This window comes from Mobula birostris, chromosome 20 (genome assembly GCF_030028105.1).
Source record: "Mobula birostris isolate sMobBir1 chromosome 20, sMobBir1.hap1, whole genome shotgun sequence".
NCBI classification, from domain to species: Eukaryota; Metazoa; Chordata; class Chondrichthyes; order Myliobatiformes; family Myliobatidae; genus Mobula; species Mobula birostris.
Genome location: NC_092389.1, coordinates 59,413,098 through 59,427,688, shown reverse-complemented (window position 1 = coordinate 59,427,688; position 14,591 = coordinate 59,413,098). Strand labels below are relative to the sequence as shown.

Sequence of the window (14,591 nt, the reverse complement as noted above, 5' to 3'; positions counted from 1 at the left end):
GGCTCACCAGAGTCCCCCTTTCCACTGGTGAGTCTTCCCTTTAGGCCGAAGGGAACAGGTAGCGCCGAAGAGGCCGGACTGGCAGCAATATAGACACTCACCCGCTCTGAATCTCCGGAATCATCTTCATCTTCTTCTTCTGCTGCTTCTTCCCCTTCTTCTTCTTCGTGTTTTACGGCGGTTGGAACCCAGCTTAATGGTGCATTACCGCCACTTGCTGCTCCGGAGGGTGCAATAGACTTTGTAGGAGAAAGGCGGTTCCGTCCCAGCTGCATGGTTTCCCCTCTCGGGGCGGTGGAAACGGCAGGGCTGGGAGCTACTCCAGGAGCAGGAGCAGGAGAGCTGCCTGTTCTGGCGGGAGGCGGTAATGCGTGCCGAAGAGTTGGCCAAAGGTGGTGGGCGACCAGTTCTTTCTCTATGGCGTTCTCAGAGGCGATTGTCCAACCTGGTGGCTCGGGAGATCAGGGAATCCAGGCTGTCGGTGTCGTCTCTTGCCGCCAACTCGTCTTTCACCATGTCACTGAGACCATTCCGAAATATCTGTTGGAGTACCTCATCGTCCCACCCCGAGTCGGCCGCTAACGTCCGGAACTCCACGGAATATTCGGCAATACTGCGTGAGCCCTGCCGGAGAGTGAGTAGACGCTTGGCGGCGTGTTTACCAAAGATCTTTCTCATCTCCGCGATAAAGGTGGCGAAAGAAGAGCAGATATCCACTTGGTTATCCCAAACAGCTGTGGCCCACGCTAATGCACTTCCCAGCAACAGTCCCATGATATAACAAATATCTGACTGATCCGTGGAGTACGTGGGGACTGCTGTTCAAACACCAGGGAGCACTGATGAAGGAAGGGCCGACACGTAGTGCTCCGGTTCAGGTACGCGAGGCTGTCTTGGCGGGGGTGTTGCTGACACGTAGGGGGTTGCCACGACAGGCTGTCTGGGCTCGTTAGACAGGGTTCCAGGAGTGGGCTGAGTGAGATGAGTGGATACACGGTCCACCTGGTCACCGATCTGCGTGACGTGAGCAGACACGGAACGGCGGTTCTCCATGACCTCCCGGAGGAGATGGTCGTGCTGTCCCAGTAGGGAACCATGTCTGGCGTAGGCATACATATGCATAGAACAGTACAGCACATTACAGGCCCTTCGGCCCACAAAGTTATGCAGACCCTCAAACCCTGCCTCTCACGTAACCCCTCCAACTTAAATTCCTCCACATACCTGTCTAGCATTCTCTTAATCTTCACGAGTGTATCTGCCTCCACCACTGACTCAGGCAGTGTATTCCACGCACCAACCCCTCCCTGAGTAAAGACCCTTCCGCTAATATCTTCCTTGAACTTCACACCCCTTACCTTAAAGCCATGTCCTTTTGTATTCAGTAGTGGTACATTAGGGAAGAGGCGCTGGCTATCCACTCTGTCTATTCCTCTTACTATCATGTACACCTCTATCATGTCTCCCTTCATCCTCCTTCTCTCCAAAGAGTAAAGCCCTAGCTCCCGTAATCTCTGATCATAATGCATACTCTCTAAACCAGGCAGCATCCTGGTAAATCTCCTCCTTACCCTTTCCAATGCTTCCACATCCTCCCTACAGTGAGGCGACCAGAACTAGACACAGTACTCCAAGTGTGGCCTAACCAGAGTTTTAAAGAGCTGCATCATTACATCGCAACTCTTAAACTCTATCCCTCGACTTATGAAAGCTAACACCCCATAAACTTTCTTAACTATCCTATCTACCTTTGAGGCAACTTTCAGGGATCTGTGAACATGTACCCCGAGATCCCTCTGCTCCTCCAGACTACCAAGTATCCTGCCATTTACTTTGTACTCTGCATTGGAGTTTGTCTTTACAAAGTGTACCACCTCACACTTCTCCGGGTTGAACTCCATCTGCCACTTCTCAGCCCACTTCTGCATCCTATTAATGTCTTTCTGCAACCTTCGACAATCCTCTACACTATCTACAACACCACCAACCTTTGTGTCATCTGCAAACTTGCCAACCCACCCTTCTACCCCCACATCCAGGTCGTTAATAAAAATCACGAAAAATAGAGGTCCCAGAACAGATCCTTGTGGGACACCACTAGTCACAATCCTCCAATCTGAATGTACTCCTTCCACCATGACCCTCTGCCTTCTGCAGGCAAGCCAATTCTAATTCGCCCTGGCCAAACTTCCCTGGATACCATGCCTTCTAACTTTCTGAATAAGCCTACCGTGTGGAACCTTGTCAAATGCCTTACTAAAATCCATATAGATCACATCCACTGCACTACCCTCATCTATATGCCTGGTCGCCTCCTCAAAGAACTCTATCAGGCTTGTTAGATATGATCTGCCTTTCACAAAGCCATGCTGACTGTCCCTGATCAGACCATGATTCTCTAAATTCCTATAGATCCTATCTCTAAGAATCTTTTCTAACAGCTTTCCCACCACAGACGTAAGGCTCACTGGTCTATAATTACCCGGACTATCCCTACCAAATTTTTTGAACGAGGGGACAACATTCGCCACCCTCCAATCCTCCGGTACCATTCCCGTGGACAAGGAGGACATAAAGATCCTAGCCAGAAGCTCAGCAGTCTCTTCTCTCAACTCGTGGAGCAGCCTGGGGAATATTCCGTCAGGCCCCGGGGATTTATCTATCCTAATGTATTTTAACAATTCCAACACCTCCTCTCCCTTGATATCAACATGCTCCAGAACATCAACCTCACTCATATTGCCCTCACCATCATCAAGTTCCCTCTTATTGGTGAATACCGAAGAGAAGTATTCATTGAGGACCACCGTCACTTCCACAGCCTCCAGGCACATCTTCCCACCTTTATCTCTAATCGGTCCTACCTTCACTCCTGTCATCCTTTTGTTCTTCACATAATCGAAGAATGCCTTGGGGTTTTCCTTTACCCTACTCTCCAAGGCCTTCTCATGCCCCCTTCTTGCTCTTCTCAGCCCCTTCTTAAACTCCTTTCTTGCTTCCCTATATTTCTCAATAGACCCATCTGATCCTTGCTTCCTAAACCTCATGTATGCTGCCTTCTTCCACCTGACTAGATTTTCCACGTCACTTGTCACCCATGGTTCCTTTACCCTACGATTCTTTATCTTCCTCACTGGGACAAATTTATTCCTAACATCCCGCAAGAGATCTCTAAACATCCACCACATGTCCATAGTACATTTCCCCGCAAAAACTCATCCCAATTCACATCCGCAAGTTCTAGTCTTATAGCCTCATAATTTGCCTTTCACCAATTAAAACAATTCCTGTCTTCTCTGATTCTATCCTTTTCCATGGTAATGTTAAAGGCCAGGGAGCGGTGGTCACTGTCCCCCAGATGCTCACCCACTGAGAGATCTGTGACCTGACCCGGTTCATTACCTAGTACTAGATCTAGTTTGGCATTCCCTCTGGTCGTCCTGTCTACATACTGTGACAGGAATCCGTCCTGGACACACTTAACAAATTCTGCTCCATCTAAACCCTTGGAACTTAAAGGTGCCAATCAATATTAGGCAAGTTAAAGTCACCCATGATAACAACCCTGTTATTTTTGTACCTTTCCAAAATCTGCCTCCCAATCTGCTCCTCTGTAATCTCTGCTGTTATTAGGGGGCATATAGAATACCTCCAACAGAGTAAATGCTCCCTTCTTGTTCCCGACTTCCACCCATATTGACTCAAAAGAGGATCCTGCTACATTACCCACCCTTTCTGTAGCTGTAATAGTATCCCTGACCAGTAATGCCACCCCTACTCACATTTTTCCGCCCTGTCTATCCCTTTTAAAGCACTGAAACCCAGAAATATTGAGAATCCATTCCTGCCCTGGTGCCAGCCAAGTCTCTGTAATGGCCACTACATCATAATTCCATGTATGTATCCAAGCTCTCAGTTCATCACCTTTGTTCCTGATGCTTCTTGAATTGAGGTACACACATTTCAGCCCTTCTACCTTACTGTCTTTACACTGTTTATTCTGCTTCTCTTCCCTCAAAGCCTCTCTGTATGTTAGATCTGGCTTTACTCCATGCACTTCTTTCACTGCTGTATCGCTTGTGGTCCCATCCCCCTCGCAAATTAGTTTAAACCCTCCCGAACCATGCTAGCAAACCTACCTGCCAGGATATTGCTCCCGCTCAAGTTCAGGTGCAAACCATCCAATCTGTACAGGCCCCACCTTCACCAGAAGAGATCCCAATGATCTAAAAATCTAAAACCGTGTTCCCTGCACCAACTCCTCAGCCACGCATTCAACTGCCACCTCCTCCAATTCTTACCATCACTGTCACGTAGCACTGGCAGTAATCCTGAGAACGCTACCCTTGAGGTCCTGTTCTTCAGCATTCTGCATAATTCCTGAAACTCACACTTGAGGACCTCATCCCTCTTCCTGCCTATGTCGTTGGTCCCAACGTGTATCACGACTTCTGGTTGCTTTCCCTCTCGTACCAGGATGTCGTGCACCCGGTCAGAGACATCCCAGACCCTGGCACCCGGGAGGCAACAAACCATGCGGGTGTCCTTCTCACGTCCACAAAATCTCCTGTCTGCTCCCCTGACTATAGAGTCTCCAATGACTACAGCTCTCCTCTTCTCCGTCCCACCCTTCTGCACCACAGGGTCAGACTCAGTGCCGGAGGCCCTGCCACCGTAGCTCACACCTGGTCGGTCGTCCCCGCCAACAGTATCGATGACTGAAATAAAACATTTGTTCGCTAGAATGGCGCGTGGGGGAATTGTTCTGGAACAAAACGGAGTCATGACATCTGATAATGAAATGCAAAAACCTTTTTCCCCACTGAACCGAGTCTCACCAAGATTTTCCAGTTCCAGTGTTTTGAAAAATATTACTGATAAGCTCCATCAGTTGGACCCTAGACCGCAAGAAACAAGCGAAGGAGCTAATCGACAAGCATGGAAATGTATTTTCTGACATTTTGAAATGGTGCACATATGCAGTGCGTCACGTCGTTATAAATTCAGCCCAGCCCACGAAACAGCATCTTTACAGAGTGAACCCTGAGAAAAGTAAAATGGTTGAGCAAGAAATTAGAAACTAGAAAGAACAAGGAAGGAGAATGGATGACTGTATTGATAGAGTGGGGAAGGCTAAATACCTTGCAAAGATTGACCTGTTAAAAGGATGCTGGGGTGTTCCTTTAGCAGAGAGGGCTAAAGAGATATCAGCATTTGGGACACCATCTGGACCGTATGAACATAATGTTTTACCCTTCGGGATGAAAAATGCACCAGGGACATTTCAAAGAATGATCAATTCTGTGATTGGAGGTTTAGAAAACACAGAGGCTTTTATCAATGATTGACAGGCCTGGAATGACACATGGGAAGGGCATATTGCAGCAGTAGAAAAACTATACGACAGACTTTCCAAGGCCAATCTTACCGTGAACTTTTATAAGAGTGAAATTGATCATGCTACTGTTATTTATCTTGACTATGTAGTAGGCCAGGGTCAACTGGCTCCTGTTCAGGCCAAGGTTCAAGCTGTTGCTGAGGTTCCTGTTCTGACCGGCAAGAAAGCTTTAAGAAGGTTTTTAGGAATGGTTGGATATTATCGTAAGTTTTGTAAGAAATTTGCTGACATCGCCCTCCCCCTAACAAAATTCCCAGGGAAGAGTGAAAGATTTGTCTGCAATGACTTTTGCCAGGAGGCATTTGAACATCTGAAAACCATCCTGTGTTATCATCCTCTGCTCAAAGCTGCTGATTTTTTGAAACCATTCGCGATAGCAACCGATGCTAGTTACGAAGCTGTTGGGGCGGTACTGTTACAGAAGGGTGTGGATGACATTGAACATCCAGTAGCTTATTTCTGAAAGAAATTCTCAGAGAAATTATTCAACTGTTGAAAAGGAATTGTTAGCACTTATTCTGGCTTTACAACATTTTAAGGTCTATGTTCAGAGACCTCAAAATCTGCCTGTTGCCCAGAGACCGCTTGTGGTTTACATGGACTATAATCCGTTGGTGTTTCGAGCTAAGATGAAGGATAAGAATAGAAGGTTGTTAAATTGGAGTCTGATATTGCAAGAATGTGACTGAAAAAAGCAAGCATGTGAAGGTACTGACAATATTAGAGCTGATTGTTTATCCAGATGTTAAGTTGGAAACTGTACAGATTTTTGCTCTGTCATCTGATGGATCAACATGTATTGTTTCAAACTCTGTAATGTACATTTAAACGAAAAAAAATGCCTTTGTCAATTTTTTTTCTCTCTTTGAAGAAAGGGGTGTGACGGGGTCCTATAAATTGTGCTTGTTTACCCCTATGAACTGTGCCTTTGAAAGAGAGAGAGAGAGTTATTTAACACCGACATATGCTTTTGAAAGAGGCAGAGAAACGCAGACTGCTCACAGGTTGTTTATACTTTCTTCAAGGACATCGCCTGCTTGTATTCTTCCACAGACAGAGAAGGGCGGAGTTATTTGAGAGACAGTTGGCGCTCAGTACGGGAAGATAAAATAGAAGGTCAGATGATATAGACCTCAGATACATGTTTTGGACACTGAAAGAGCTCTGTTGTGCCCGCAGAAAAAACGGGTTTTTGGAGGATCGATCAGTGGCTCTTGCAGTGAAAAGAAAAGGCAGTGACCGGTGGGGAGTTGTCCATGTGTCCACCCTTGCCTGGCTGATAGCTGGACCACAGAAAACCGGTCCCCATTGTTGAAGTCACAGTCAGTGACTATTAAAGGATTTCGGAGGACAAAGGGAAGATCGACGGCGTCAGCTCACCTGAAGATTCAGATCCCTCTCTCTCTCTCTCTGTCTCTCCATCACTACTCAACTCAACACCACGGACTGAACTGAACTGAACTTTACTCATCATCGTAAGACAGTATCTCCTTACCCCAAACTTGTACGTGACAGCTGGAAGAGATATCGGACTGGAAGTGGGGAATCTAATAGAGGACAGATGGGCAGCGCCTCCGTCTGGTGATCCACCCTCTTTTAATTCTTCTATTGTCTTCTTTACTTCACCCTACACCCTCCTTCTGGTTGAACCTATCACCTTGTGTTTCTCTCCCTCATCCCCACAGCCTCTAAGCCTGACTTCTCATCTTTATTCCACCAGTCCCACTGGTTTCCCATCTATGTACTCCCTTTCATAGATGCTGCATAGCCTGCTGAGTTCCTCCAGCAATATTGTGTGTGTTACTAGTTACCCTGCCACCCCTTCTCTTCTTGGCTGCCCATCACCTTTCTCTGATTCTAGTAATCCTTCCTTTCGTCAGTATTCCACTCTACTCTCCTATTAGATTCGTTCTTCTGCAGCTCTTGAACTTTTCCAACTCTCATCTCCCAGCTTCTGACTTCAATTCCATCCCCTCCCACCAACCTTGCGCCTCATCTACCAACTGCCAACTTCAACTTCGACCACTTTCCTCAATTTATCATTCTAGCATCTATCCCCGTCCTTTCCGGTCCTGATGAAGTGTCATTTTACAAAACGTTGACGGTTGTCTGTTAACTGTTGTGTTGTCCACAGCGGACATGTCATTGCGGCTGGACACCGCCAGGTGGGAGTGTTGTTCACAGCGGACCTGTCTTTGTGGCAGGACTCACCCGGTAGGCGTGTTGTCCATTGCGGACCGGTCATGCGGCAGGACACCACTAGGTGGGAGTGTTATCAACAAGAGAACGGCCATTGCGGCAGAAAACATCCAGGTGAGCATGCTGTCACAGAGAACCTGCCATTCCGGCAGGACACCACAAGGTGGGAGTGTTATCAACAAGGGACCGGCCATTGCGGCAGGAAACCTCCAGGTGAGAGTCCCGTCCACAGAGGCCCTGCCATTCCCGCAGGACACCACTAGGTGGGAGTGTTATCAACAAGGGACCGGTCAGTGCGGCAGGAAACCTCCAGGTGAGAGTCCCGTCCACAGAGGACCTGCCATTCCGGCAGGTCACCACTAGGTGGGACAATTGCCCATAGAATGTACTGGAGGAACTCACGGGTGAAGCAGCGTCAATGGAAATGAATCAACAGTTAACTTTTCGAGCTGAAACCGTTTTTCAAGATGGGAAATGAAGGGGGAAGGCGGGGCAGTAGAAAGAGGATAGACAGGAAGTGATTGGTGAAGTCCGTTGAGTGGGAAGATAAAGAGCTGGAGAGCAAGGCATCTGGTTTGAGAGGAGAGGATGGGCCATGGGAGAAAGGGAAGGAGGAGTGGGAAAAGTAGTTAATATGCAGATGAGAAAAGGAGGTAAGAGCCAGAGTGGTGGGGGGGGGGAGGAGATGAGGGGAGAGGGAAGGGTAAAGTTTACTGGAAGGAGAAATCGATACTCATCCCATCTGGTTGGGGGTTATATAAAAAAATGTAAGGTGTTGCTCATCCACCCGCAGGTTGGCATCATGATGGCAGAAGAGGAAGTCATGGAACGATATGTGGGAATGGAAATGAAGATAGGAATGAAATTGTTTGGGCACAGGGGAGTTCCACTTTTGTCAGATGAAAAGGAAGTTCTGGACAGAGCAATTTCCCCAATTTACGCCAGGTCTCACCGATGTGGAGGAGCTGCATCAGGAGCACCGGATACAATGGACAAGTGTTGCCTCACCTGGAAGACTCTCTTTGGGCGATGAATAGAGTAAGGGTGATGAATGCACGGGTGTAGTATTTCTCTCTGTTTCAGGGATAGGTGCCAGGAGGAACAATAGTGGAAAAGGACAAATGGAGGGAACAATCTCTGTAGAAACTGGAAAGTGGTGGGTAGTAAATATGTGTTTGGAACACAAGACACTGGAACAGAATCAGGTCATTCAGCCCATCGAGTCTGCTCCCTTATTTCATCGTGGCTGACCAATTTCCCTCCCGAACCCATCCTTCTGCCCTCCTCCCGGGACAAAACACGCCTTGAGTAATGAAGAACCTGTCAACCTCCTCCATATTTACACTCTATAACCTGCAAACACAGCCACCTGTGGCAATGAATTGAACAGATTCACCACCTACTGTTCTCAACCAGGTAATTATAGGGCGGTGAGGCTGACATCAGAAGTGCTAAATCTATTGGATTATCTAAAGGCAAGTCCTGCCGAATGGCCTCGGCCCGACACGTCGAATGTACTCTTTTCCATAGATACTGCCTGGCCTGCTGAGTTCCTCCAGCATTGTGTCTGTGTGTTGCTTGGATTCCCATCATCTGCAGATTTTCTCTTGTTTGTGACAATCAATTGCATTCATTTTTTGCGGACAGGAAGGCTGGTTTACCATTTTATCTGCAACTGGACAGTTCACTTTTGAACATTATGAGTGCGATGTTGTACTATGAATATGTTGACCACTACACTCTACATGGTTTTGTTCTATTTGTATTGCTTCTCGTAAAATGTGTGAATAATTTGTGTTTCTGTTGTTGTGAGCGCGGCTTTGCCATGTGTCTGTGATGATGTTGCCGGTATGTTTATCAGAGCAGCTGTGTTTAATGTCATTTTCTGTTCACAACTGTAAAGGAAAATAAAACAATTGTTACTCCGGATCAGAAGCAGCAATAAAAAGGGAAACACACAATGATAAAGAACAATAATAAAAATACAATAAATATAAATATATAGGATAGCTCATATACACAGATTGATTGTATGTCCTTAAAGTGACACCTGGCTGTACATGACGTGACTGACAGGAAATGATGAAGTAGTGGTGGTTGCGGGTGTGCAGGAGTGGGTTAGTGGGAGGAGGTGTTGAATAACTTTGCTTCTTGGGACGAGTAACTGTTTTGAGTAACTGGGGCGTTTCTGGTGTGGATGCAATGTAGCCTCCTCCATGACGGGATTGGGGCAACAGTCCGTGAGTCGGGTGGGTGGGATCCTTCATGATGTTACCGGCCTTTAGGCCACCTTTTTGTATCCATCTCCCTGATGGTGGACAGGCACCTTTTTGTATCCATCTCCCTGATGGTGGACAGACACCTTTTTGTATCCATCTCCCTGATGGTGGACAGGCTGATGTCACTGATGCTTTGGGCAGCTTGGACCGCCAGTTCAGAGCCTTCCTGTCAGCCGTGGTGCAGTTTCCGTACTGTGCAGTGATGCAACGAGTTAGGATATTCTCCACTGCGCACCTGCAGATTGAAATGAGTATGGATATACAGTGCACAGCCCAGCTCTCTGCAGCCTCCTCAGAAAGCAGAGGGTCGGTGAGTTTACTGTGACGGTGTAGGATGTGTTCTGGCACCATGAGAGTTTGAGACTGCTGACAATTTCCACTGCCACGTCACTGATGTAAAGAGCGATGTGAGAGGTGCGAGTCCTCCCAAAGTCAATAACCATCTCCTTTATCCTGTTGACATTGAAGAAGAGGCATCAGGCTCAGCGCTCTTCCACCTCCTCTCTGTCGGCCATCTCACAGTTGTTGGCGATGAGCCCCTCAAGTGTGGTGTCATAGGCGACCCTGACGATGTGATTACTCAGGTGTTTGACTGTGGAGTCATGTGTGAGCAGAGTGTACAGCAATGGGCTCAGCACACAGCCGTGGGGACACCGTACTGAGGAGGACAGGAGACAGGAACAGATGTACATCCTGACCATCTGACGGATAGTGACATGAGGGGTTGTGTTTAGTATTTCAAATTCTTCTTTCTGTTCTTCACTCAATTACATCTCTGCTGATACACCCTCTGGACCGTAGGTAATAGATGTGTCCAGTTAAAGAAAGAGTTTCTGTTCTATGTTCGGAAAGGACCAGTTGATAATAAATCAGCTGAAATAGTTCAGTATACAGAGTGGTAGAATGTAAATGCATCAGAGGTTTACATGTCAGAAGAAGGTGTCGTAGATAATCAGCGTCGCTGCGCAGTTCAAGACTGTCTGTACCTCGACAGCGGAGCTGTCCTGCAAGTCTATTCCAGCAGAAGACTCCCATATGTCCTGGAAACGGAAAATAAAGTCAGTTATAGTGTATCCCGCTGTCTGTCTGCACCTGGTGACATTTACAAAATCACTATGCTGACGTGCTGTCCCATCAGTGGCAACCTTACACAGTCCCTTTAACCACGTTTCCATGGTAACATTATTAATGTCATTAATGGTTCGTGTCCAATCTCCATCTCTTCGTCGCTGGAGTTCAAAAGCTCTTTCTACTGCACGTCACGCTGGGATTCGAGCTCTTTGTTCTGTCGTCTGCTAACATTAAAACTTCATCCAGAATCTTGGATCCGGGCTGGACTCGGGCTGTCTTAGACTCGGTAGGTGGGTATATAAGAACATACGAAGATAATAATTAGGAGTAGGACTCGGCCATCTGGCCCATCGAGCCTGCTCCGTCATTAACCCTCCATAACCCTTAATTCCCATACGATGCAAAATCTATCCACCCTTGTCATAAATATATTTACTGAGGTTGCCTCTACTGCTTCATTTTGCAGAGAATTCTACAAATTCACCACTCCAGGAAAAGCAGTTCCATCTCATCTCCGTCCTAAATCTACTCCTCAGAATCTTGAGGCTATGTCCGGAAGTTCCAGTCTCACCTACCAGTGGAAGCAACTTTCCTGCCTAAATCTTATCTATCCCTTTCATAATTTTATATGTTTCCATAAGACCTCGTCTCATTCTTCTGAATTCCAGTGAATATTTCGCAGGTGTTTTAACCTCTGCCCACAGTCATTGTGGAAAATCATTTATTTTACCATGAGATCATAGACAGTCCACATTTGTGGAACTCTGAGTTTGAGGAAAATCATCTTGTGTTTGGTTCCAGTAGCAGACAAGTGTATGTGTCCATATCAGAACAGACGTGTTAGTTAGAACGTTCTTTCCCAACCGTCCACACTTATCACATCTGTACAGCTGTATTATCGCTCTGCTGAGGGGCTGTGGTCAGCACAATAATCTTAGTACTACAGACTTGCAACTGAATTGGATAAATACAGGCTGTCAAGTCACAAAGTTTTAACAGCACACAATTCTTTTAACCCTCTCTTCCCCCTCACTTCCCTTCTCTGTCTGCCACCCTCACCTTCTCTCCATATCTCTCCCACCAATCTCTGCCCTCTGAATGAGAGGGAAATCAGCTTGTATTTGGTTCCAGTAGCAGACAAGTGTGTATGAACTCCTCAGAGCAGAGGAGTTAATTCAGAACGTTCTTTCCCATCCGTCTACACTTATCTCATCTGTACAGCTGTATTATCGCTCTACTGAGGGGTTGTGGTCAGCACAATGATCTTAGCTAACAGACTTGCAACTGAATTGGATAAATACCGGCCATCGAAAAAATCATAAAGCTTTAACAACACACAACACTTTTAACCCTCTCTTCCCCCTCCCTACCCTTCTTTCACTACATCTCTCCCCCCCACTGACTCTCCCCCCACCCTTCCCCCACTCTCCACCCTCTGAGTTAGAGGGAGCTCAGCTTGAGTTCGGATCCAGTAGCAGACAAGTGTGTGTGACTTTATCAGAACAGAGGAGTTAATTCAGAACGTTCTTTCCCAACCGTCCACACTTATCTCATTTGTACAGCTGTATTATCGCTCTACTGAGGGGTTGTGGTCAGCACAATGACCTTAGTTCTGCAGACTTGCAACTGAATTGGATAAATACAGGCTATCGACGAAGTCACAAACTTTAACAGCATACAACTGTTTTAACCCTCTCTCCCCCGCCCCCTCACCTTCTCTCCATTCTCCTCCCTCTGAGTTACAGGGAAATCAGCTCATGTTTCTATCTGGGGAAAATCCACAAGGTCCCAAAGCTTTAACAACACACAGCTCTTTTCACCCTCTCTGCCCGCCCCCCTCCCCTTCTCTCCATTCTCCTCCCTCTGATTACAGAGAAATCAGCTTATGTTTCTATCTAGGAAAAATCCACAAGCTCCCAAAGCTTTAACAACACACAGCTCTTTTGATTTCATATTTCAAATGTTCTTCCACAGGGCTGATGACTATAAATGCTTTGGCGCTGCCAGTTCAGAGAGCTGACACGTACCTGCTGTCACAGAGGAGGCACAGCACTGCTACTGCTTTAAAAGTTTTCACAAGTTCAGCTTGTCGTCTAAAACTCTGACAAACTTTGATAAATGCATGATAGACAGTATCCTGACTGGTTGCATCACAGCCCGGGACAGAAACCGGTTCCCATGAACGGAAAATTCTACAGAAAGTGCTGGACATCTCCCAGCCAGCAAAAAAAAAAATTCAGCACATCGACAAGAAGTGCTGCCACAAGAAAGCAGCATCAATGATAACACCTCCCACCCGCTCAGGCCACGCTCTCTTCCCGCTGCTGCCTTGGGGAAGGAGGTCCCACACGCATGGACACATTTTCCAGGCCTCTGCAACTCATCGTCTCAGCATTATGAGTCTGTCGGTCTTCCTGTGTAGTTTATTTTTATTTTATTACATTTTTCTGTTCTACTGTGCATGCCCGTCAGAAAATGAATATCATGGTCGTACATGGTTATGTATATGTACTTTCATAATAAGTTTAATTTCAAATTTGAGGAAAGACGCAAAAGCACACAGACATCCCTCCAAAGGCAGAATGAGACACACACTCACAAACTCACACTCACATACTCACACACACACTCACACACTCAGACTAACAGACACACACACACACACTCACACAGACACACACACTCACACACACACACACTCACACAGACACTCACACACACACACACTCACACAGACACACACACTCACACACACTCACACAGACACACACACAGACACACACACTCACACACACTCACACAGACACACACACTCACACACACACACACTCACACAGACACTCACACACACACACACTCACACAGACACACACACTCACACACACACACTCACACACACACACACACAGACACACACACTCACACACACACACACTCACACACTCACACTCACTCACACAGACACTCACACAGACACACACTCACACAGACACACACACTCACACACACACTCACTCACACAGACACACACACTCACTTTCACAGTCAGACACACACACTCAAACACCGATCCACACCTGCTCGCGCAGAGAGGCACACATTGACATAAATGTACACACAGGCCATGAGACTCATACGAAACGCAGACAGACACACACGTGCTCGCACAGACACATGCTGTGTACAGTACATGCACACTCACACACATCAATAGAAACAAACAAGCACACAGACTCAAATACACATGCAGACATCACAAGAATCCCGGCCCTGTTACAAGGACTGTGGAAAGGATGTGGGAGTGTCCTTTTGAAATGGAGATGAGGAAGAATTTCTTAAACCAGAGATTAGTGAATCTGTGAAATTCCTTGCTACAGCCAGCTGTGGAGGTCGTCATTATTAATATTTAAGGCAGAGGTTGATAGATACTTGACTGGTCAGGGCATGGAGGGATACAGGGAGAAAGCAGGAGACTGGAGCTGAGAGGGATAATGAATCAGCCGTGTTGAAATTACCGTGCAGACTCGATGAGCCAAATGGCCTAATTATTCTCCTGTAACTTGTGGTCTCATAACAAACTCTCATTCAATGTCAGCAAGAGCAAGGAGCTGATTATTAACCCCAGAGGGAGGGAACAGGAGGTC

The 14,591-nt window shown here is 46.8% G+C and overlaps 1 protein-coding gene across 1 annotated transcript in view; it reads right to left on the bottom strand.

The window, feature by feature from the left end:
• Positions 1–9,446: 9,446 nt before the first annotated feature.
• LOC140185371 (zinc-binding protein A33-like) overlaps positions 9,447–14,591 on the bottom strand; it is a 36,980-nt gene continuing 31,835 nt past the window's right edge. Inside the window, exon 7 of the mRNA XM_072238754.1 lies at positions 9,447–10,916. The gene's annotated coding sequence lies outside the window, so the exon portion shown is untranslated. The remainder of the gene's footprint in view (positions 10,917–14,591) is intronic.